The sequence below is a fragment of the Nipponia nippon genome, unplaced genomic scaffold, assembly GCF_047370975.1.
Source record: "Nipponia nippon isolate SJK-2023a ecotype South Korea unplaced genomic scaffold, ASM4737097v1 scaffold_5, whole genome shotgun sequence".
Lineage (NCBI taxonomy): Eukaryota > Metazoa > Chordata > Aves > Pelecaniformes > Threskiornithidae > Nipponia > Nipponia nippon.
Genome location: NW_028262369.1, coordinates 62,974,627 through 62,996,462, shown reverse-complemented (window position 1 = coordinate 62,996,462; position 21,836 = coordinate 62,974,627). Strand labels below are relative to the sequence as shown.

General features: G+C 43.3%; 1 protein-coding gene across 50 annotated transcripts in view; it reads left to right on the top strand.

The window, feature by feature from the left end:
- Window positions 1-21,836, top strand: part of MAP2 (microtubule associated protein 2) — a 240,331-nt gene that overhangs the window by 98,137 nt on the left and 120,358 nt on the right. For 48 of the 50 annotated variants that reach the window (XM_087731223.1, XM_087731220.1, XM_087731252.1 and 45 more), the window contains one exon: window positions 1,745-1,810. The exons of 1 other annotated variant lie outside the window; for it this stretch is intronic. The gene's annotated coding sequence lies outside the window, so the exon portion shown is untranslated. Of the gene's footprint in view, window positions 1-1,039; window positions 1,385-1,744; window positions 1,811-21,836 lie in introns of those variants that run through there. One more of the 50 variants, XM_087731222.1, reaches the window with a different exon arrangement.

Genomic DNA, 21,836 nt, shown 5'->3' with positions numbered 1-21,836 from the left:
AGCCCGTGGTCCCTCTCAAAGGTAGACGGGGTTTGTTGGACCTCTCCCAAATTTGGTGATAGGGAGATGTTTTCTTCTCCTGTTGACATCCTTCGCCCTCAAGGGCTCTGCTGTAACAGGGACTGAGAAACACGAGCTTGCTGTTGGGAAGTGGATCTAATTGGCTTGTGTGTCCTGACTGCAGAGAAATTTAAGGTTTTCTTCAGCCCTTAAGAGCGTGGTTGGGCTCATTGGTTTCTCTTGGCTGCTCCGTTGCTCTTTATGCTGTTTCATTACAAACTTACAATACTCAAAACCAAACCAGTTCATCTTTCAACTTTTTCACACTCTCTTTTTTAAAAAATTCCTTCATGTTCCTCTACCTCTTCTCTGCTGCCCCTCCCCAGTTGTGCCATGCCTCCTCCCAAAACACTGGCTGATTTCCCAATTCACAGGTCCCTTGTCCTACTCAGATTAACATTGTTCTGGAGAAAGCCTTGGAACAGGGAGACGAGATCAAGGTAAACACGATGGCTGAATAGTGGCAGTAAAACTGGACTCCTCACAGCGACTCATTTGCGAGCTGAACTGTGCAGAGAGCCCTGTTCTTCTGTTGTATTAGTCCTGAAGGGTCCCTGCTTGTCCCTACAGTCCTGCAGCACTTCTGCGTTTTCCCTGGTTTTATTTCCTGTTGGTGTGAATAAGCAAATGCAAGGCTCAAATAACAGCATAGACGAGCTGGTTCCAACACGTGAACAGAAGCGCTAGATAGAAAAATAAAGGGGGAGAGTGGATCACCCGCCTAATCCGTAATGCAGAAAATGCTAAATCCCTCAAGACCTCCTTTTCAGCGTGTACCGTCCGTAAAACCTGTTTAGGATTTGGATCGGCATCGCAGTGGAAACCGGGTGCGCTGCTGCCTGTGTGCAGTGCGTGCCTGTGTGTGTTTGGCAGCAGCACAAAAGAAACCAGTTGATGATATTCATAGGATTAAAGGCCCGATTCCTGGGGACACGCTTGGTTGGATGCAATTAAAATGCCTGTCAGGCATTTGATACTAGCAACCCCTTGACAAACTGCTTCAGCAGCCGCGAGGTGCAGCATCCTATTGTAAGTGGATGATGGCGGAGCCGGCTGGTTTGTCATCATTCTCGAAATTTCTGTGGCCAGTGAACTCCCTCTTCCTCTCCCACTCACCCTCTTTTCCTTTTCACCACTGCGGGGACGACTTCTAATTTGCAGTTTTCCTTTTCCTGACTTACACATGGTAGATACAAGCTGGTGGCTTGCAGACTGCGTCTGTCTGGAGATAGGCAGCGAGCCGATGGATAACAACACTCCAGGAGAATGATTATGCAGCAGTTATTTAAGGATAGGCTTCTGTGGTATGGCAGCATATGAGCTGGTAATGATTTTCTTTTAAAAATGTCAGCTTTGTTTGCTTGTTGACAATTTGAAAGAGTTATACGTTTGTGCTGTAGCTTTTTGGATTTAGTCTGCTATAGGTTAAATTCCGTAGCGGTGCACACTGGATGAATTAAAATGTATAGGTAATAAACTTATGTGGTTTTGTTCATAAATATATTTGATGCGTACATAATGTATATTATATGCACACACACCTCCATACACACATACGTGTATGCATATGTTTATGCATCTGTCTTTGTATAATAGCAGAAAAACTTTTCTCACAGCTGAAAACTGTTTTTCAGCAAAAATTGTTTTCCATTTTTTTTCCCCTACCTTTGTTTTATATTAACAGATTCTCCACTATATAGTCTTGGACGTGACGCACTGATTGGAATCTGCTTGTTCACCGATCGAAAAGGTAGGGCACCTCTGTATTTGAATGTGATTTTGAGACTGTGGGAATGAATGTGATACAGGGTGTGGGCTGTTCTTTGTTGTTTTTTGGTTTGGTGTGGTTTTTTTTTTATTTAAACAGTAGTTGTTATTCTTCATTTTGTCAAACTATGTTCTGTTGCAGCTTCGCAGAGATTTTCAAATTGTTTTGGCAGGCACTATAAAGTTATTTTTGATGTGTATGCATATGCTTTAGCTATTTAATTAGTCCTTTCAGCTGCAGCTACCAAAGGGCGAGATACAAACCTGAGTGCTTGTCTATTGTCTTGGGTTAGTGTAGTGGGGGTGCAAAACTGCTCCAGTCACATCGGATGTGGGGTCATCTTAATATTGATTTTAGCATCAGCAAGAACAGGGTTAAACTCAGTGGCTTGCTCAGAGCAGGTACAATCTATCACAGCACACAGCAGAAAGCATAGTGGTGGTTTCATACTGTATCGCTTTCATGGAGGAGGGAAACTTCTTTTAACCCATTCACTGCTGCCAAAACCTGCATGTGTCTCAGCTCAGGGTTTTAATGCACAGCATTTCAGTAGCCTGGCAGGGTGGGGCAGTGCTGGAAAACTGTCTGTCCGATGGCTTTTTGACATATAACTGGCACTTCATAAATTATTTCTACATATCAAAATGAAGCAAAGAGACTGGGTTTTTTTGACAGTGTTATTGCTAGTTCCCAAGAGAAGTAGTTTATTATCCTCTTCCTCCTAATATCTTTTGGCTTTGGTTGCTTTAACCCCTTGATGCTGTAAAAGAAATGGTGAGGTAAAACCCTGCAGAATAAAAAACATGAAGCGACTTTCTTTGTATTGAACTTTTAGATGTGTCAAGTGCTTAAGGAATACAGATCTCATGGATTTGCAGTGGGGACTGTGCCCTTAAAAAAACAAAACAAAAATCTAGGCAGGATTGAAAATCTGCTCCCTCCACCTTGATGGATAGAGGCAAAGGTATGTCCATCTCACATTAACGAGGCAAAGATATATCTATCTCACATTAACTTCTCAGATGCCAGTTGTCACCCAATACCTTCCAAACCAGACTTTATCATGTGTTGTTTTTCCCAGGTGTCCTACAGCTGATCATACTACTTAGCTCTGCATTTAGACCTGGAGGGAATATGTGTGTTTGTAGGGCAGCAATCAAAATCGGCATGTGTCTTTAGTCTGAAGTTTCAGGGTGCCTTTTGAAAACCAGAATAAAAAAGGTGAGAGATTCTTCAGGAAAGGCAGTTATGTTTCCAGCCTGGGTAAATGAGGAATAATGATGACTCTGTGAGAAAGCCTGATCTCCTGAAATGTCCAGTTTCGGTCCCTGGACAGGCAGGAACCCCAAGCCAGAACGTCAGTACTGGCAAGGATGTGGGCCATTGCTAGCGGCAATGAATCCCTGTGAAATGTGATGAATAATCAATTTCATTACAATAAATTGCTAGGGCTGATTGATAGATGCTGTTTCCTGGAGGAAAGCATTTGTGAATTTTTCAGGATATTCTCTCTCCTGTTTTTCTTATGTACAACTCTATTCCTCATTTTCCTCTTCTACACATCTTTCACTTCTCTTGGCCCTTGTATTTTTTTTTGTCTTTCGCAGAAGGCTTCTTACCTAATAGATTTTCCTGGCTAAATAAAATTCTTCAAAGGAATGCTTTACTTGTTTGTTTTTCTTAGTTGCTTTTAATACTACTTCCTCCTGCTATCAACTATCACTAGACTCATTGAAATAGAAAAACCTCAAGTAAGTAGTGTATAAAACGCTTTAATTCTTGGAAAAAAATCATTCAGTGATCTGTTTTTAGCTATAAGCAAGTCCCTTCTCTTCCCTCTACTTTTAATTTCACTTCCATTATCCAAGGGCAACAAGCCAAACTGCAGTCCAATTCTGATTTCATTAACGTTTTGCAAACTCTGTCTCAAGGACTAACACTGCTTGCTGGGCTTGATGTCAAAATCCAAGGTTTTGCTGCAGCATTGGAGAAGGGGAAAGGAAGGATCTCTCACAACTAGCAGTGATGGCATTGCTAGCAGACAAGTAGAACTGTGCCTAGTTTTTACAGTATCTGTGGATAATGAGTCAAATTTGCTGACAACATGATCCTCTTGGATGAATGGTTTACATCTCATATGGAAATGTCTCTTATCTCCTGTGCACAGCATCTTATCAGTCCTCTGTGGTCTCCTAAAAATAAAGAAAGGGTGTCAGCTATTTGTTAATAAATCAGAGTCGGTGAGGAGACTCTGGTTTTGTTTGTTTGTTTTTTTAAATAAGCAATACCTAGACATTTCTTACACCTCTGATTTATCAGTCATTTTAACCTCCTCCTTTGATCTGGGTTTTTAAGATGCACATTACAAATCGTTCCTTCTGACTGCAAAGAAGAAAATGAGATGTTATGCTGGCAAAAATGGAACTTATTTCAAACAATATAATTTTCTTGAAGTAGAGGTAAAGGGCACTTACTCTGTAAGGAGAGAATTAATTCTAGATTGATAGGATTTAAAAATCCTATGGCCACAGGGGTAGCATAAGACGGCTTGGAATATCAAAAGAAAAACATTTTGTTAGCTGATACAAAAAGGCAACAGAAGCCAGAGCGTGCAGTGGCAATGAGGTGCGTTGGATTACAGTTTGTGGACTCCAGGGCACGTGCCCAGAATGACGTGATGTTTGGCACTCGCCTTCATTTAAACAAATGACATGGTGACCAAATACGCCACGGGCGTTCAGAAGCAACTCGTGGCGTCAGTTCATCCCCAGGGCTGTCTTGCGGGGAGCAGCATCAGGAGCAAGCTTGGGCCCCCATGTCTGCCTCTGTCCTCAGATCGTGATCCGTTTTTTAACCCCACTTGTTAGACGGCCCTCTCTTAGCACGTGCAATGGAGGTAAGGAGTAATTTTGCTGGACGGCTGTTCTAGGCTGGGTCTCAACACCCTTGGTTTGTTTACTAGCGTTAGGGTTAGATCACCAGTATTAACGTTGTCTTGTTCTAGGATTACATGAAACAAGTATTTTTTTGAGCATCGGAATTAATGGTGCTGACTTTCCTGCTGATTTATGTCTTGTGCTTGATGACGAATTCTCAGTGAAGATTTTCCTGCTGTTTTATTGATTAGAAAGACTATCTCCTAGGCAAATTTTTCAGTGGCAAAAATGGGTCCTATGTTATGGCTTTCCTTTCAGTTAGGACATTGAGGTGGGTCAATTGCAGGGTCTGTCTCTTCTACTTGGATGTCTGGTTTCATGTGACTTGTAGGAAGGCAGTTATCTCTGCTTCTGCACCAAAGCAGGCTGAAATTGGTTGATGGACTCAAAAATTATTAGCTGGGGAGAACGTAATCCGCATGAAACTGGTTCTCTGTGGGTAAGACTGGAGCTAATGTATCGTGGTCCTGATGAAAGTTGCTTTCCTGTGGGTTTACATCTTTTGTGCCCTTCCTCCCCTACCACATCTTCCCTTACCTTTGTGCCACAGTACCCCAGTTTCTCTGCGGCTGTGTGCTGTTAGCTGGGCAGGACACGGCACGCGCTAGAGCTGCTCTGGGGTGCCGGCTGGCCATCGTGTGCATGTACTGCCTGGCTGGAAGATCAGAGGCAGCAAGCGGTGAGGTTATGTCAGTGTTTTCTTCATTTGGGGGAAGGGAGGACTCATTTCTGCTTTGTTTTTAATTTCTAGGAAGAAAATGCATTTCTGTCCTTCACTCTCTGCCAAATGATGTTTAAATATTAGGAGTTAGGGACAGTTAGACAGTTAGCAGAAGTTTGGTTTAGTAACTTTAGGAAGGACCCTGTATAACCTGTCAAGAAAATAACCATCAAGGTGCACAAATGCAATGGAGGATGAACTGGACCAGGAGCTCAGTTCACGTGGCCTCAACTGGAGGAAGAAGTGATTAGGTGCAGGCCTGTAGTTCCTGTGAAGGGCTGTAAGCTGCCAGGTTCATTTCTGAAAGCTTGTGTCCTCCTTCTCTTCCTTATTTTCTTTGTCTCTAAAACAGACAAAGAAATGCCAGTGTATTCCTCAGTAGGGGTATTCATCAGCTTCTCAAAATGTTTGAGGTCCTTGGTTAGAGGAAGCTGCATATGTGCAAGATTTGATCGTGAGACTTAGTATGGTGGCTTTTGTCTTGGCTGCAGTAACAAACGGGCTTGTGGTATTACTGTAGTAGCAGTACCAATAAAAAGGTTAGGATACATTTAGTAAAATACTGGATTTCTCCTGCCTTCACCCATCGACTCTTTCTTCCTGTGGAGCTCTTTGCTGTATAGAATTATTTTTAATTATTGCGATCATACAGGTTTGCGATGGCTTTTAACATGATAACGAATAAATGGCAATTAATTCACCTGTCCCATTTCATACAAAAGGTGACTATTTCTTGATGGACGCTTAAGCTGGCATACCAAAGCTGGGAAAGCCACAAGAGGCTGTATTGCCAGTAGCATGCTAGGAAAAAAAATCTCCATAGCAGCAATGCTGCTGACTCATGCTTTACAAACCTGGAACATTCCCTGAAAGGCTGGAGACGCAGATTAACTTCCTTTCCCTGTCCTGGTCAGGGAACAATTCGTTGTATTATTTGCCACCAAGTGAAGCCTCTAGATAGTTATGCACTGCTGCGTTTTCACTGACATTTTATGGAGTGCATTAGCACGGAGCTTGCGAGAAATTATGGGCAATTTATTTTAATACATTGGGTGTCAGTCGGTGCTAAATCACAGAAGCTATTTACATTTGTTTTCTGAGTCATCCTGGTTCTTGTGATAAGGTGATTTTTCAATGTGTGGTTAGTAAATTGGGTTAATCTTTTCTTTTTCTTACTTTGTGTGTATATTTGCTCTTAAAAATGCAAACGTATGCCTTAATTGGCTAAAAGAAAATGAGTCACATTTAAGAAAGTGCCTTTCTTTAGCCTTTTCATCACCAACGGGAAGAGGTTCATGACTGCTAGAGACAGGAATAGAGAGCAGTGGGGGAGACATCACAGAGCTGTGTATTTAAATGTTAGTATAAAACTCCTGGTATCGTCCAGTTGCCTGTGTCTCTCTGGTTCCTAAACTGCTTCCATCCATGTGCCAAAAGGGACCTGAGCACTGTGCTGCTCAGCATTGTAGCATTTAATACTGAAAAACTTCATCTTATGGTGGAATCCACAGCCCTGAGTTTGGCTGGGGAGAGAAAGGTACGTGTGACAGCTCTGGGGACTAATGTGCAGCACATCTTCCCCTTCCCCGTTTCAGCCGTTTGAGTTACGGACTTGGAAACAAATCCACAACACATCTCTCTGAAGAGTTCCTCGACAAATCCCTGCCAACTTCATGTATGGGGCAGCATGGTCCACTGCACGGGTAGTACGGCAGAGAGGAAATCATGCTAAACTGGTGTCTCATTTTTGCACCTAGTTCTGCTCTGTAGGAGCGCTGTTCACCTACTAGGTATATCCTTATGCTGCGAGGCAGTAGAGTTGGTCAGTGTGCTGTCAGGCCCCACGTGTTCTGGCAGCAGTGCACAGGCTAGTGACTGCTGCTCTCTTGCAACCGTATTTTACATCCTCTGTGAGCATCGGGAAGACTGTTGGTGTTTTATTGGCATTTCTGTGCTGATAATTGTCAAGGTAAGATGGGGAGTTTCACAGGGTTAGAAAATGCTCTTGCCAGGGTGGATTTTCCAAATTCTCCTGCTTTTTTTTTTTTTTTTTTTTTAAGATGTTTGAGACATCAGGGAGAAAGGGCAGCAGGGGTGGAAAACATAGGGCTGTAAGGATCTGGAGGTTGATCAGGTTCTGCCTTTGGACACTCTAGCCCTGGAAACCAGGCTGCCCTGTCTGGAAATAATCACTGCTGTACCTTTCTTCCCTTGTATCCAGCCCTGAGCACACAGGGGTGCAGTCTCACTGATAGCTCCAGCTTGCTTTCGTTTCTGTCTGAAAGCAAAGGCATAAAGACCCAGGTCACAGTCACAGTCCACCTGAAGTGGTTTCCAACTGGGGTCAGAGAAGGGACAAACCCAGTACCATTTAATAATTTAGAACAGAACTACCTGCTTTAGATTTCCATAGTCGCAGCAGTTTAACTGAAATCTGTTTAAGGGTGGATTTACTTGCATCAATCCAAACCCCTTCTCAGCCCTTCTTAATGTGATTGCGGTGGCTTGTCTGATGGATTGGCGTTAGGGCCCTCCATGTTGACTTAATGCAATATAAACCAAGTTTATAATGATTCAAGATGGCTGATACCTGTATTGATAACTTGACAATAAATCAGGGCTTAGTTACTGCTGCAGTTTAAGTGTATGCCAGCAAGTCTGTGTTGCCAGGCCTCATTGTGGTGTTACAGCAGGGTGTAATTCTGGCCAGCTGTGGAGGTGCTCAGCTGCTCTAAGGATCAGCTGCCCAGGGAGGACAGATCCCCTGCCCTGATGACATACTGCTCTGGTGACTTCCCCCGCAAAGTTGACTGTAGTCTAACAGTTGATCTTGTCACTTTGTAAAGTTTATAGGAAATCTGAAACATGCATGCTTTATTTTTAAGTGAAGCAAACTGCAGCTGAATGTGCTGTGTGGTGAGCTCCTCACTCGGAACACATGCTCTGCTAGAGCCAGCATGCAGTTCCTACACTGTATGCTCTGAATCTCTAAAGGACAAGACAACAGTTGAGTAATCTTTTCTTAGGTTTAGCAACATGATGATAAAACTAAAGGAACATTAGATGCCAAAGAATGAGTCAAGATTGCACTGATAATATTTTTTTTCATAGTCATGATAAGATAGAAGTTAAAGCAACAAATTGGGATGCTCAGTAATGTGCTGAATGCACTCAGAGAAGATAGAAATCTGAGATATAAAACTCTGTGATCCTCCCCTCACCCCATAGTCCTATACATATGCCAAAGGGGCCTCCATCTCTTTTCAAAACCCACTGGGATCTGCAGAAGTTTGTACTCTCAGCGCCTGGTGCTGTGGGCTCATTGTACTCATGTCTTGGTTTCGGCTGGGATAGAGGTAATTTTCTTCCTAGTAGCTGGTATAACGCTGTGTTTTGGATTTAGTATGAGAATAATGTTGATAACACACTGATGGTTTAGTTGTTGCTAAGTAGTGTTGATACTAGTGAAGGACTTTTCAGCTTCCCATGCTCTGCCAGGTGCACAAGAAGCTGGGAGGGAGCACAGCCAGGACAGCTGAACCCAACTGGCCAAAGGGCTATTCCATGCCACATGACATCAGGCTCAGTATATAAACTGGGGGAGTCGGCCGGGAGGTGACCACTGTTCAGGGACGGGCTGGGCAGTGGTCGGTGTGTGGTGAGCAATTGCATTGTGCATCACTTATTTCATATATTCTATTATTATTTTCCCTTCCTTTTTCTGTCCTATTAAAGTGTCTTTGTCTCAACCCATGAATTTTAGTTTTTGGGTTTTTTTTTTTTCCTTGATTGTCTCCCCCATCCCACTGGAGATGGGGAGAGTGAGTGAACGGCTGTGTGGTGTTTAGCTGCCTGCCGGCTTAAACCACAACAACTCGAGCTGCTGTTGATGTTCCCCAGAGCAGGAGCTTGGTTTCTCCTTGGATGGATGTGCAGTGCCTAGGAGAACTGAATCCTCTTTCCTGTTGCCACAAAGTACTGCAGCAATACAACTAAGCATATTAATAATCATTAAAATAAGAATTGGTGCTATTATTTGTAGCAGCGGTGTTACGTAATGAATGATGAGAACAGCAGTATTTGTAACGGCAGCCGTGCGACATGGACAGACTTGCTTACTGCAGCAATCTTTCCTGCAAAATACACAAAATGCCTTTGAGTATTGAAACAAATGTGTTTATTGTAGCTAGTGTCCATTAGTAAACACATCTTTCAGCAAACACTTGTGGAAGTACTTACGGAAAGGTAAATTCAAGACTGATGTATGCAACTACTAAAAGCAGTGTTACAGTTGTAGCCAGTGTGTGTAAAAACTTCAAATACCATTGTGTGCGTTACTCACAAGAGGAAACTTGAGCACTTCAGTCATTAATTACAGAACAGAAGGGATGGAAACCATGCTCCATGGTACAAGCACCGCATCCATGTGACTCACAAACAGTATACAAACCAAGAATAACTCACTAAAGAACATTTGAATTTAAAAACAAAACAAACAAACAAACAAAAAACCCAAAAGAGAGTTGTTTTCTGTGGCTGTATCACAGATAAAAGGAGACAAAGAGATTGTCATTCTGAACTGTTGCACGTCTCAGTGGTCCCCACTCAGTCTGCTGTGTGCCCTCAGTGTTGTGTTTGCCAAGGGAGGGTGTAAGAGCAGGGTAGTCCAAGATTTTGATCTGCATAGACCTCTTAGTATGATGTGGCTGTACGGCCCTGAGTACAGTGGGACTGGTTAGGGAGGATTCTTGAGAGTTTTTGAGCAAACTTTCCATTCCGTTATGGTGGAATCCTGTTATTTTCAGTGTTCTTGTCCTGTAGCTGTTTCAGCCTCTGAGTGACATTTACAGATCCACCAACGCTTAGGCCCTGCCTTTTTTTTGTGTGCTGTCGTTCCTCATTCATGTATTTTTGCAGGAAATGCCATGTGTTGAATTTTATTTAGCATCTTGAATGCAGGGAACAACAGCAGAAGGGTGCATTAAATGTAACAACTCCTGCTCCTGGGAGTTTGTGCTTGGCAGCCAGGCAGCCCAGGTGCAGGTCAAGATCCTGCAGGCAGAAGGCTCTGCGTAGTTGTATTGCTGCAGTTTGACTGCACAACAGTTGTATACACGGGTACCTTTGGGTACGAGGGTCTGCACGTGGCCGAGAGGTGCCTCCCGGTTCTGCTGTCTCCGTGCTGGTGACATTGTTCTTCACTGTGTGTAGGAAAGCCACCGTTACTGCCGCCAGCTGTATAACTCCAAGGCTGGGACACCAGCCCTCCTGCGCAGGGAGAAATGAGGCAATTGCACCTTTTGCTAAAGATCATGCAGCACTCCTGAGCAAGACCTGGGCCTTGGGAGCTCTTCTCCTGACACCAATTTGAGTGCTGTAGCAACAAGACTGTCTTGTCCTTTCTTTCTTTCTTTTTTTATTTTTTCCTCTCCCAATTGTAAGGTGATCTGTGGGGGGGAAATCCCTCCACCTTCTGCTGATTACGTTTAAACCAGGGCTCGTGGAGGCTCAGGGCTGTTGCGATATCCTTTAAAGGGCAACTTGGCAAATGGTTGTGGTTTTGTTCCAGAGACATCTCGAGTGCTGTTGCCACCTCAGTTACCTTTTGGATTGCAATTTAATACCATCATGACTGCCCTATAAAATACTTCTTGGCTGTGAAACACAAAATTATTTTTTGTTCTTCATATGTTAAAGGTTAATCTGTGCCCAGCAGAGCAAACATGAGTATTCAGCCATAGTGTCAGCTTTGCAAGAGATTTGTGATTTTCCCCCTAAAATACCAACCTATAATTAAAAATGGAGAAAAGCAGTGGGACACAGGGAAGGAGGTATAGTCAAAGCATTTGCATTTGCATCCGTGTGTTCACTTACATTTTGTTAATGTTTGCATTTACATTTTCCAGAGCTCTCTTTATTATGAGGAGCCCTTGTAATAACACTGTCTTGACCCATAAAATGCCTTTCTGCAGTATCCAAACGGGCAGGAGAAATACCAAAACAAAGTCATCTTAATACTGGTGAAGGAGTGCTGGAGTTAGAATTATTTTTATGAGGTCTGTTGGAATAAAGTACTGTAGAAAACTAATTCCTGGAGCAAATCAGCTTCTTTCAGTAACCAAATATGAATTTGGCCTGTGTATATATGTGTGTATAATCATATATAATACAGAACAGTAGATTTTAAATCTGCAGTGCTAGGGGAAAAAAAGGAGTGTACCTTCTTTCACTCACCCAGAATTTCACTCAGTTTCTAAAAACGCAGTGTTTGGGCCATTTTCGGGGGGGGCTTTCTACATCTGTCAAAGATGAGACATTTGCTTCTATTTCATTAGGGAAAAAGATTATTTATGCCTTCTGAAATGCTGTTACTGAAGAAAAATTGATAAAATCATTTAAAAAAATACTCTTACTGGGCCTAATCCAGCATTTATGGAGTTGACTTGACTTGAAAAGCCTTAGGCTAGGCTTCTAGTGAAGGATAGTCACAGATGTGAGCATCCTTTCCACCTGTACTTCTGTTTGTTTAGTTTACTAAATGTAATGAGGGGTCCAAACTGCTCATACGCATTCTTCCAAAAAATTTTATCACCTTTGGATTCAATTCATGTTACAGTGCTTTCCCCTTTCCTCTTAAAACAATGGAAAGAAATAGTTGTATAATAAACTGTGTCATGGGAAAGAAAGTCTTATATTATGACAGAGCTTAAAAAGGCTTTTGAGGATTTACAGCCGTGTTTATGAGAACTGAACCCAGAGCATTTTCATTTCCCAGCAATGCTGCTTGCAGAGATCATCAGAAGATGGACGTATATAAAGATGAAGTAGTGCAGGATGTCAGGCGGGAAGCAGGGGCACTCAGCCCCTTGCAAGAAGCCGTAACTGCTGGCCATGCCTGAAATCCTGACTTGCCAGGCTACGGCTGATAGGCCACTTCGCAGCAGAAAGACAGCGGCACTCCGTCTCTGGGTAGGTTTGCTGTAGGAAGGTTAAGCCCATGGACTGGAGTAATCCTTGCAATATTAAAAGCCGCAGTCTTGCAGTGTCTAGGGGGGAAGGGCCCATCAGACTTCACAGAAACTTGCTGAGATGGTTTGTCTCACCAGTGCCCTGGTGCCTCCCCTCCAGCTTTTCCGCTTGTCTCTGCCTCCTGGTTTCTCAGGCTCATCAGCACCTTTTGTGTTTGGTAAAATGCTCCCCATTGCAGAAATTGGCCTTGGATCTGAGGCCCTTGGTTGCTTAGTGGCATTAAGTCTTATACTGATCCATGTCATTAAAAATTCACTCTGGCCACCCTGGCTGATACAGGTGGTTTTCTGTTTCTTTTTCCCTGTATCTGTCACTGATTCTCTCTGTATAGAAAGCCTGCCTGGGGACAGCCTGCATCTCTGAAGTGAAATGGGTATCACTTGTGCAGCCCTCTGCCATCCGTGGCAGCTTGTATCTGCTGAGGCTCAGAAATCTGTTGAAACGCTGGGCTTGCCAGGCTGGCAGCTGCATTTCCAATGCAGTGCTCCTCTGCCTTTCCCAGAGCTGTGCTGCTTTGTCCCGGGATCCGACGCACATGTTTGGAAAGCACAGAGGCGTAGCTTATCGCTGCTGTGCAGGAGCATCTGTTGTGGGCTTTGCTTGTTTTGTGCTTGACAGAGAAAATGGGCAAATTTGTAAATGAGAGCATGACCTCTGCACCTGTTTCAGGTTAGAGGGCTCCATGCAACGAGAGCCAGTCTTTGAATCAGCACATGTCTAGAGCTGGGCTGGGCGTAGGAAGACTACTTATCTGTTTAAGTAGACTTGATGGCTATTGTGTGGCTGCCATCTGTCCTCATTCACACAGGATAACTTTGTTTTATCTTTAACCATATCTTACTAGGTCTCCAAACTGCTGGTCAGTCTGCATTCATTGTTGGATAAAGGAGCTGCCACTCTTAACAGAAAATAATCGTACTACAATAGTGGTAAATGAGCCTTTTCTCCCCCTTTTTGGCATGAGTGCCTTTCTGTGCAAGAATGTGATTGGTAGCAAGGGCCTTACCACAGCATTTATGATCTTGATTAATCACTGCACTTTAATAGGGTGCTTTGCTTTAAACAGAAGACAGTAGCTATATAAACAGTAGCTGGAGCATTAAGCATTGAAAGCCAAAATACATTTTATGATTTAATATATTAGGAGGGAAATAAATGCAAGGTTTGGAGAAGAACAAGTGTTGGACATGGAAGATGCTTCAGGGAACTCTGCAAAAAAAATTTGCTAGCTAGAGTTGAGAGGTTTGAAGGAGTTTTGAAGTGGACTAACAGTCATAAAAATGTAATGGTAAATGTGTAACATATTGTAGGCACTGTTCATTGTGCCAGTTCGTATCCAAGTCAGTCTGCTTACCTGCTGTCAGGCGATAGTACTGATTCATAAGCTGGTGGCTGGTTCTGCTGTCTGCGTGGCAGTGTTGAGCAGATTGAAGGTCTTTGCATCTCTGGACCAAGTCCAAAGCCAGTTATGTGCAGCAGCTGCAGAAGGTCTGCAGCACTGCATGAGAGTGGGAATAGGAGTTGGTCTGCAGTTCATGTTTTATTGATCTATTCTATCCAGGTGTTCTCAACATCAGCAATAAAGACTTTTGAAGGGCTACAAACACTGAAGTGCCCAAGTGAATTTCTTCCCTTTGATAAACTGTCCAAGTTGTAAGAATTCTAATAAGTGCAAGAAAGCAGGAATATTCTGGAAGATTTGTGAAGGTCTTTGTCATCCCAACAGAGGTGAAGCCCGTGTGAGTTCAGAGTCCCCCACCTGCTGTTGGAGGCATCCTCCCACTGTTGTGCTCCTGAGAGCTTACAGGGTAGCCCTGTGGTTTTGCAGAGACCAGAGACTATTGAATTGTCCTTGGGCACTTAACACAGCCTGTTCCTTGTCAGTGCACATCTGTGAATTAAAAATTTAACAGTGTCTTAGCTCACTCCATAGCAAAATCCTGTACAGCTTTCTGTGCTGACAGGCTTATGGGAAGGGGTCAGTCCTCCAGCATGTGAAATGTGGCACTACTCTCAGGACCTTGCTTACTTCACCAGAGGTGAAAGTTGGGAGTTGGTAGGTGCATGAGCAGGTTAATAAACAATTTAATTTTCAGGTCTTTGCTATTACATGTTGGTCTCTTTTTGCCAGTTTCCAGTCTGTGTCCCAGAGCTGCCTGTTGAGCTTCCACAAAAGATTTGAGGTGGTCCAATAAGCACTGCATAAATCCATTCTTAATGTATCCTAAAGGAGATGTTGTTATGGAGTGCTGTGCCTGGGTTGTTGAGTCAGCGGTAGTGGTAATCGGCGTATCAGCGAGCTGAAGGATGGGACCAAGAAAGTATTTCCTTTTGGTGCTCCTGGTCACAGCTATAGCGCGTCAGGGGTCCCTTGCAGGGAGGTGGCTGCTAGAGGGGCAGTATCTATCTGCAAAGCTTAAGCAGGAGGGAGTGTCTTGAAAAAGAACAACCAACCAAAAAGAAAGGTGGTGGAGGAGGGAGAGGAAGAAAAAGATCCTTTTGTGTTTTGAATTCCTGTTGAGACTAGCCATTGGTGTGGCTTTAGTATTGTTCTGCAGTGAGTAACAATTTGTAGAAAATGAACCTTCATCCCTCCTGCGCTAACAACCTTGAGCATCATTTGCATTCAGGACAGGGGGAAGGAAGGACTGTGGGACTGCTGCGGTCTTACTTAAGCAAAACTAAGGAGCAACTATGAAGCAGTCAGACCATTGTAAAAGAAAATGTGAGTAATTGTAGATGGTTAGGCACACTCAATAAAACAGTTTGAGAGTCGAGAAACTGGTGTGGGGACACTGAGACACAACACGATTGCACATATGAAAATATATTCTTAGTTACTACACAAGCTTCACTCGTGATTTTTTAAGTTCAAAGCAATAGAACAATTGCTACCCTTAGAGGGTAAAAAAAATGGATTAAAGAAAATAAACACCTTCAGGTAAAAGACTTTTTTTCCACTCTACAGCACATTGTATTGCACATGTAAAATGTACTGGTTGGGAAGACAGGCGCTGCCAGGACTTGCAGCACATTGATCACAGTACTGCTATGGGAGCCTGCTGCCACATCTTCTGGGTGCCTGTGGAAACGGGTGCTTGGAGTTTGTCCAGCAGCAATTGTATGTTTGCTGACTATTGCTCGGGTTGTGTTGCCTTTAGGATCTTCCCCGCTTTAGTGTTTCAGGTCTGGTTTTTTGTCTTTTTAGGCTCCAGTCATGCAACTGGTAATCCTTGCAAGCCCCAGTGATTTCATGCTGCTTACCTGATATCAGTTTCTGGGAGGGGGAGAGGAGAAGGATGGACATGAGGGAGCAATCCACAAACTTCAAGTAGCTCATGTGATGGGGCAACTCTACAGTGCTTAACATAAGAGTTCTATAGATGCTGTTGCACAAAATTGCTTGCATGAAGGCAGTTTTCTCCTAGATCTTTCACCGATTGCTCTGTAACTTGGGATGAGTCATTTAATTCCTGCCTTCACACCTGACTACATTTCTCAGCTTTCTTACCTAGAAAATGTGTGGAAAACTGCAAAACCTTCACATTTCTGGAGGCTATGTGGTGGATACATACAATATATGCATTTATATAGTTATCTAAAGCCTGTACATGCCCTATATTGGCTTGAAACTAGAGTGACTAGGTCAGTCACTTGCCAAGACTGGACCTAGATCTTGCAAAAGTATTGCAGTCCTCCCAGGGGATTTGCAGGTTGAAGGCATTGCTGTGAGAATGTGCCGTTGATGGGGTAAGTGCAAAGAGCTAAGTGACAGTGCATTGTTTTTTGGAGCAAACAAAACACTGCAGTCTGCAGCATGGGAGGCAAGTAGCCTAGCAAGTGCTTGTATAAGCAGAAATGGTGAATGCTTTTACTGTGATATTTAAGACACCAGAAAAGAACGTTTTAACTGCCTAAAAATCACCCTGTGTGAAACTTGGTATTAGGGCCGAAGGTGTATTGCACAGCATCTGTTATATGAAACTCCTGTGGATATCTTGGGTCTTGAAACTGCCAGGAAAGCCACTTTAAGGGTGAATCCTATTTGATTGCATCAAGGCAGAACTGTCAAAAGGCCTGGGTTTAGCTGTTTCCTGGCCTAATAAAGACCCAGTTGTTGATACTGAACAAAAAAGATAAATGCTCCTGGACTCAATGCAATGAACTCCATACGTCTGTTTTCTGCACTCCCTCAGAGACTTGAGATCTAACAACTGATCTTAGCACTTTAATATGCAGCTTCACCTTCCTGCTGTTTGTCCTCTTTCTTAGAATCATCTAACCTCGCCATGGCATGGGGTGAATTTGTGTGTGTGTGTGTGCCTGCAATCAGTTCTTGCAGGCTTGTCTGTCTGCAAAAACTGTACCATACATGCATTAAGGGGCTATGGATAATTAAACAAACGTGCATTTTCTTTGTTACATGGTCTAAGAAACTCTGAAGTTTCCTTTATTCTGGGACTATGTCCCTCTTCTTCTTCTCAGTCTATCTGGCTCTTAGATCTGTAGAGATTTTGATGTTACGTGGGTCCTCGTTTGGTATCATACCACTCAATACGATGGTCTGTGTGGTCTCAGCCTTGACATGCGAGTTCCCTTTTGGGAGAGAGTACTCTCTCCCTGGGAGAGGGATAGGGACTGGGGGTGATGTCCACAGGGTCAAATACTCAGCTCCTAGAAACAGCCTCTGTGCATGACTGCATCCAAGAGGGAATCAGACTTGCTTACTCTGAGACTATACTCCACATTCCCACTGGGTCTCTTCAGCTGGTAGCTGTCCTTGCACCACAGCTGTGAAATCAGCTTGTGATGGATTCTTGAAATCATTGCTTAGGTCCTAGGCACTGCTGGTATAACAGAATGATCCTTTTGACCACTCTTTCCTTAAGGTAAGGGGAACACAGGATTACATTGAAACAGGTTCTCCCCCTTTTCCCCTTGTGTATCTTGTAGGAAGTGTGTGATGGTATCAACAGGACTTGATCCAAAGCCTACTAGAAACCAAAGTAAAACTTGTATCAGCTTCGGTGGGTTTTGAATTGGGCCCCTAAGGAGCTGCTTTAATCAGTGAAGAGAGCACACTGGACTGATTTAGATACTGGCATGAGAAAGGCTGCTCTTGCTAGCGGGGGCTTTTTTTGCTGAGGTCTGCAGGTGAAGACAGTGGCTCTTTGGGTTCCCCTCTACTGCTAAGGGAAGGAGAGGCAGCCTGTCCGCAGGGCATAAGGCAGCTCAGCCCGGAAGCCGGGGAGGAAGGCATGTCAAATGACAGCTCGCACAACATGCAGAGTACATGTACAAAGTGGAGCTGAGACGGCGTGACCTACTTGGCTTAGAAGAACACTTCACCTCCGCTGCAGTCAGTCTTGTTCTGAGAGAAGACGGAGCAAACATGCATTTTTTAACAGGCGACCTGTGAGATAAAGAGGAGGAAACTTAATTGGAATTGTCACCATGCAGCCTCTTGCTAGAGGCTGTCATTATGCTGAAAAGTGATGTTAATGATGTTGGCAGAATGGGAGAATTTATTGTTTAATATTAACTACTAAAATACACCTTCTAGGTACTCATGGTGAGCTGATAGAGCTTTGGCTTGCTTTGGTTCCCAAATTGCCATTTCCTCAAAAATGCTCATGGCTGCTGTGGATACACTTGTAATACAGCCCTTACATCTAAAAAGCTCTAAACATCTGCATTTTGCTGGTGGTGTCTGTTTCTTGGTTGATCATCTTTAGTAGAGTAAATTGGTATAATGACATCGCATACATTGCTGGTTAAGGTGTAGTTGTGGTGTGAATGTGGAGGTGTTTAGGTATATGCTATGTTTATACAAATGATGATGTTTTAATTCACATAGCTACATAATTAAAATGAATATATAGGCAATGATTGTGATGGACTTAGCTGAATGTTTAAAGGCAAGAATGGTGGGGGGAAATACCAAAAAGGCTGTTTAAAATAAATTATATTTCTTCTGAGTGGTTTAATAGCAACACATGCAGCTGTGTGGGCTCAACCTTAAAAATTAAACTCACGTTGGAATGCTTACATTTCCATATTCAAACAGATTTGTGTGGTTTTATTGACTGGTTGCAAACAGTACATTAAAGCATATGCTGTCAAACTTAGGGCACTGTTTCCTACAGCGTAGTTCCTTTCTGCATGTTATTTACTCTCTCCAGCTATGGAAATCCTAGTGGCAGAAGTCCCTACGTATGTTCTCCATAAACCCACCAAGGATGTGTGTTTTATACAGAATGGGGCTCATTAACAATGTGAAAATGGTGCAAACTTTTGACACAGCGTTTAGCTTTCTTGTACATGTTTCAGGATTTCAGAACAAGTTAGAAGTGATTAGTTCCCGTTTGGGCACCTTCTCAGCTGTTGGAGAATGCTGGAGGTTGGATGCAAGCTTTGAACTCATGGCATTCGTAAGACAGGCCACAGTGAATATCCCCCCCTTTTGCTGCCTTGTGAGCTCTTTTAACTGTTGCCAGTTGATGCTGGTTTCCTGTTAAACTGTCTCACTTTTGGAAATTATTTTCGTTCCGTTGGTTCTACTAATAATCAGTAGTAAAAAGTAATGTTGTGGAAGCAGCTTTTAGCAGGGGATCCTTTTGGCTCAGTTATAATCAATAAACACTTTCCTTTGCGACTGGTGTGACAGTGTTGGATGGGTAAAAAGGTAATTGGCACATTGTGCTCGTCAGGACTGTCCCATGGTAACAACTGGGACGGCTGCGAGCAATTTGGGAGGTACACAGAGAGATGCATCTTTCTGCTGCTGCGCTTTCACCTATGGATAGCAGGAGGGGAGTTGGGACTTAGCTGTCCTCTGATATGCAGGCATAGGGAGGTAAGTCTCAATCTCAGAGGGGTCCGTGAGGCCATAGTCGCCCTAATGCAAAGGCAGTTACCCTTTTGTGTGTGCATATGTTGCAATAGGAAAGAAGCCTTGTGTGCCCTTGTGGCTCTTAGTGTATCTCTGGAAGCCAAGACACACACTAGCCCTCACCATGCAAGGCATTGCCTCATGTGCAACGTAGTTCAATTATTAGTTCCGATGATAAAATATTTTTTGTAAGATTTTTTTCTGTAGGCGGCAAGATTAGGGTGGATTGTTTGTTTCTTTCAACCAGTTACCTTTCTTTTCTTGGGCATAATAAGCTTGGAACGTGTAATTCACAACATGCAGTTTATCCAAAAGAGTAAGTCCCTTCTTCCAACCTCTTGAGGCATATAAGCACCCTTTAGTCTCTTAGCATTAAAACAGTCACGTGGAGTAGTGTTAGTGAGACTGTTTCTTCATTGACTGTTAATCAACAACTGAAAATAGCTGAAGCAAATTTATTACAAATGCACACATATATACAGGAAATTGATTTGTAGTAGTATTTTCTTGCTTTACATGGTTACTTTCATACCAAGCATGTGCTCAGTCTTTATTTCAGCATTTGTTTGTTTCCTTGAAGTTTGGGCTGGTTGGTTAAATCCTCTTCAGCTGTTCAAGCTGTTACTTGTGAAGCTATGACTAAGGTATGCCATCTCCTATATCCATCTGAATTGAAAATACCATGGCTAAGTTTGCAGAGTGAGCCACTGAGATACTAGAACATAGCAAAATTAAACTTTTGTCCAGTAATTACTGATACATAAGGTGTTGATTTCACCTAGCTGTGCAGTTTCCAAGTAGAGGTTGCGTGACAGCAGGAGGATGCAGGCTAATTAAGGTAAATCGATTATTTATCTTGTGACACTGAGCACATGTACTGGGTTACAGGAGATTCATTCTGTCTTTTCTTTCCCACATTTTATGGCCCCACTGTCACACATGGTCAGGATGAGTTCTGTCCGTGTTTACTTCTGGTGGAGCCTTTTATTGGGACACCATATGTCTCTACAGAATTCAGACACAAATTTTTGGTACTGTTATTTTGGTCGCAGCTTCTCCTCTCTGTATGCCTTTGTTTTTCCCTGAGTGAAGAGCACTGTGGTGTGGTTCTGCTTTTGTAAGTCAGACTGGACTTAGCAGTTGTTGGTAGGAGGCCTTTGAACTTCTCTGTCTCAGCCTTAATTCCTGTCTCCCGCTATCCTCATTATTAAACTGGGATGCGGCACAGCCTGCAGCACTCACCTTCTCTGGGCTTTTTGGCCCCAGGAGGGAAGACTATAGTTTCCCTCAAGTAATTTCGGGCTAATGCCCCCGTGACTGGGGTACAGCAAGGGCATAAAAGACCATGACTGTCAATAAGGCGAGCAAAATACAGCTTCACAAAAATACGCTTAGCCAAGAGGCAATTTATTTTGAAAACAGTTTTAATTGGTTTGGCGTAATTTGGGGTGAGCTACTTCACATGGCATATGTTTTCTGGGAAATGGGCCAGCTCAGTAACAAGAGGTCACCAGAAAATTGGCACTACATGTGTCAATGCAAGGGGCTTGAAGGAATGAAATCTTAATAAAGGCTGATGCTATCTGAATAACCTCAAGGGGGCTCAGTTCAGATGCCATGTAGTTTCCAGGAGTACTTTGAGGTCTAGCTAAACTAGCTTCTGCTTTGAGATGATACCCTCAGCTGGTACAATCTAGAGTCGTGCCATTTAGGTCACTGTGGCTGTTTTGAGTCAGGTCAGGTGATGATATACTTCTTTAGGCACAGATACAGTTCTGGCCAGGTAAGCATAGAAAATTGCAAATGTGATGAAGTTAGGTGCAATTGTATGAATCAGGCACAGTTTTATCTTTCTGACATCTGGCAATGTCATTACCAGACAAGGTATCATCCTCTCATTGGCAGATCCAACCCAGACTTGTTCCCATAGTCTTACGGCATCATCCCCGAAGCCCAATTAAAACTGAGGAGACTATCGCCCCGAAGGAGGGAACATGTGTGTTGCATATCTGTTACCTAGTATTCTCCCTCCGTACCCAGTTGCGTCCTCATCCAGCACAAGAGAGAAAACATACTACATCATGGCCAGTCCGATGAAGAGCTAGATGTTCCTTCCTTTTGGTGGAGAAGCTCTTGTTCAGCAAAATGTCCTAGTCCATGCTCAGAGGGACAGGTTGGAATAAGGAGTGGCTGTCCATTTGTAATAGCTGACTGAGCAAGGTTTTAATTCCTTCCACACCTCCAGTTTGGCTGTTGCCCCCTCCAGTCTCGAGGCAACTTTTTCTGATCAATATGTGGCTGGAGGATGCCCTTCAGCATGATAAGAGTGAGACTTCCACCAGCAAGAGGAAGAAGGGGCCAGGCAAAGCTCCCTGCTACTCCATTGCTCATTTCCTGTTTTCCTGTGTTTTCCCAATTCCTACAAAACCT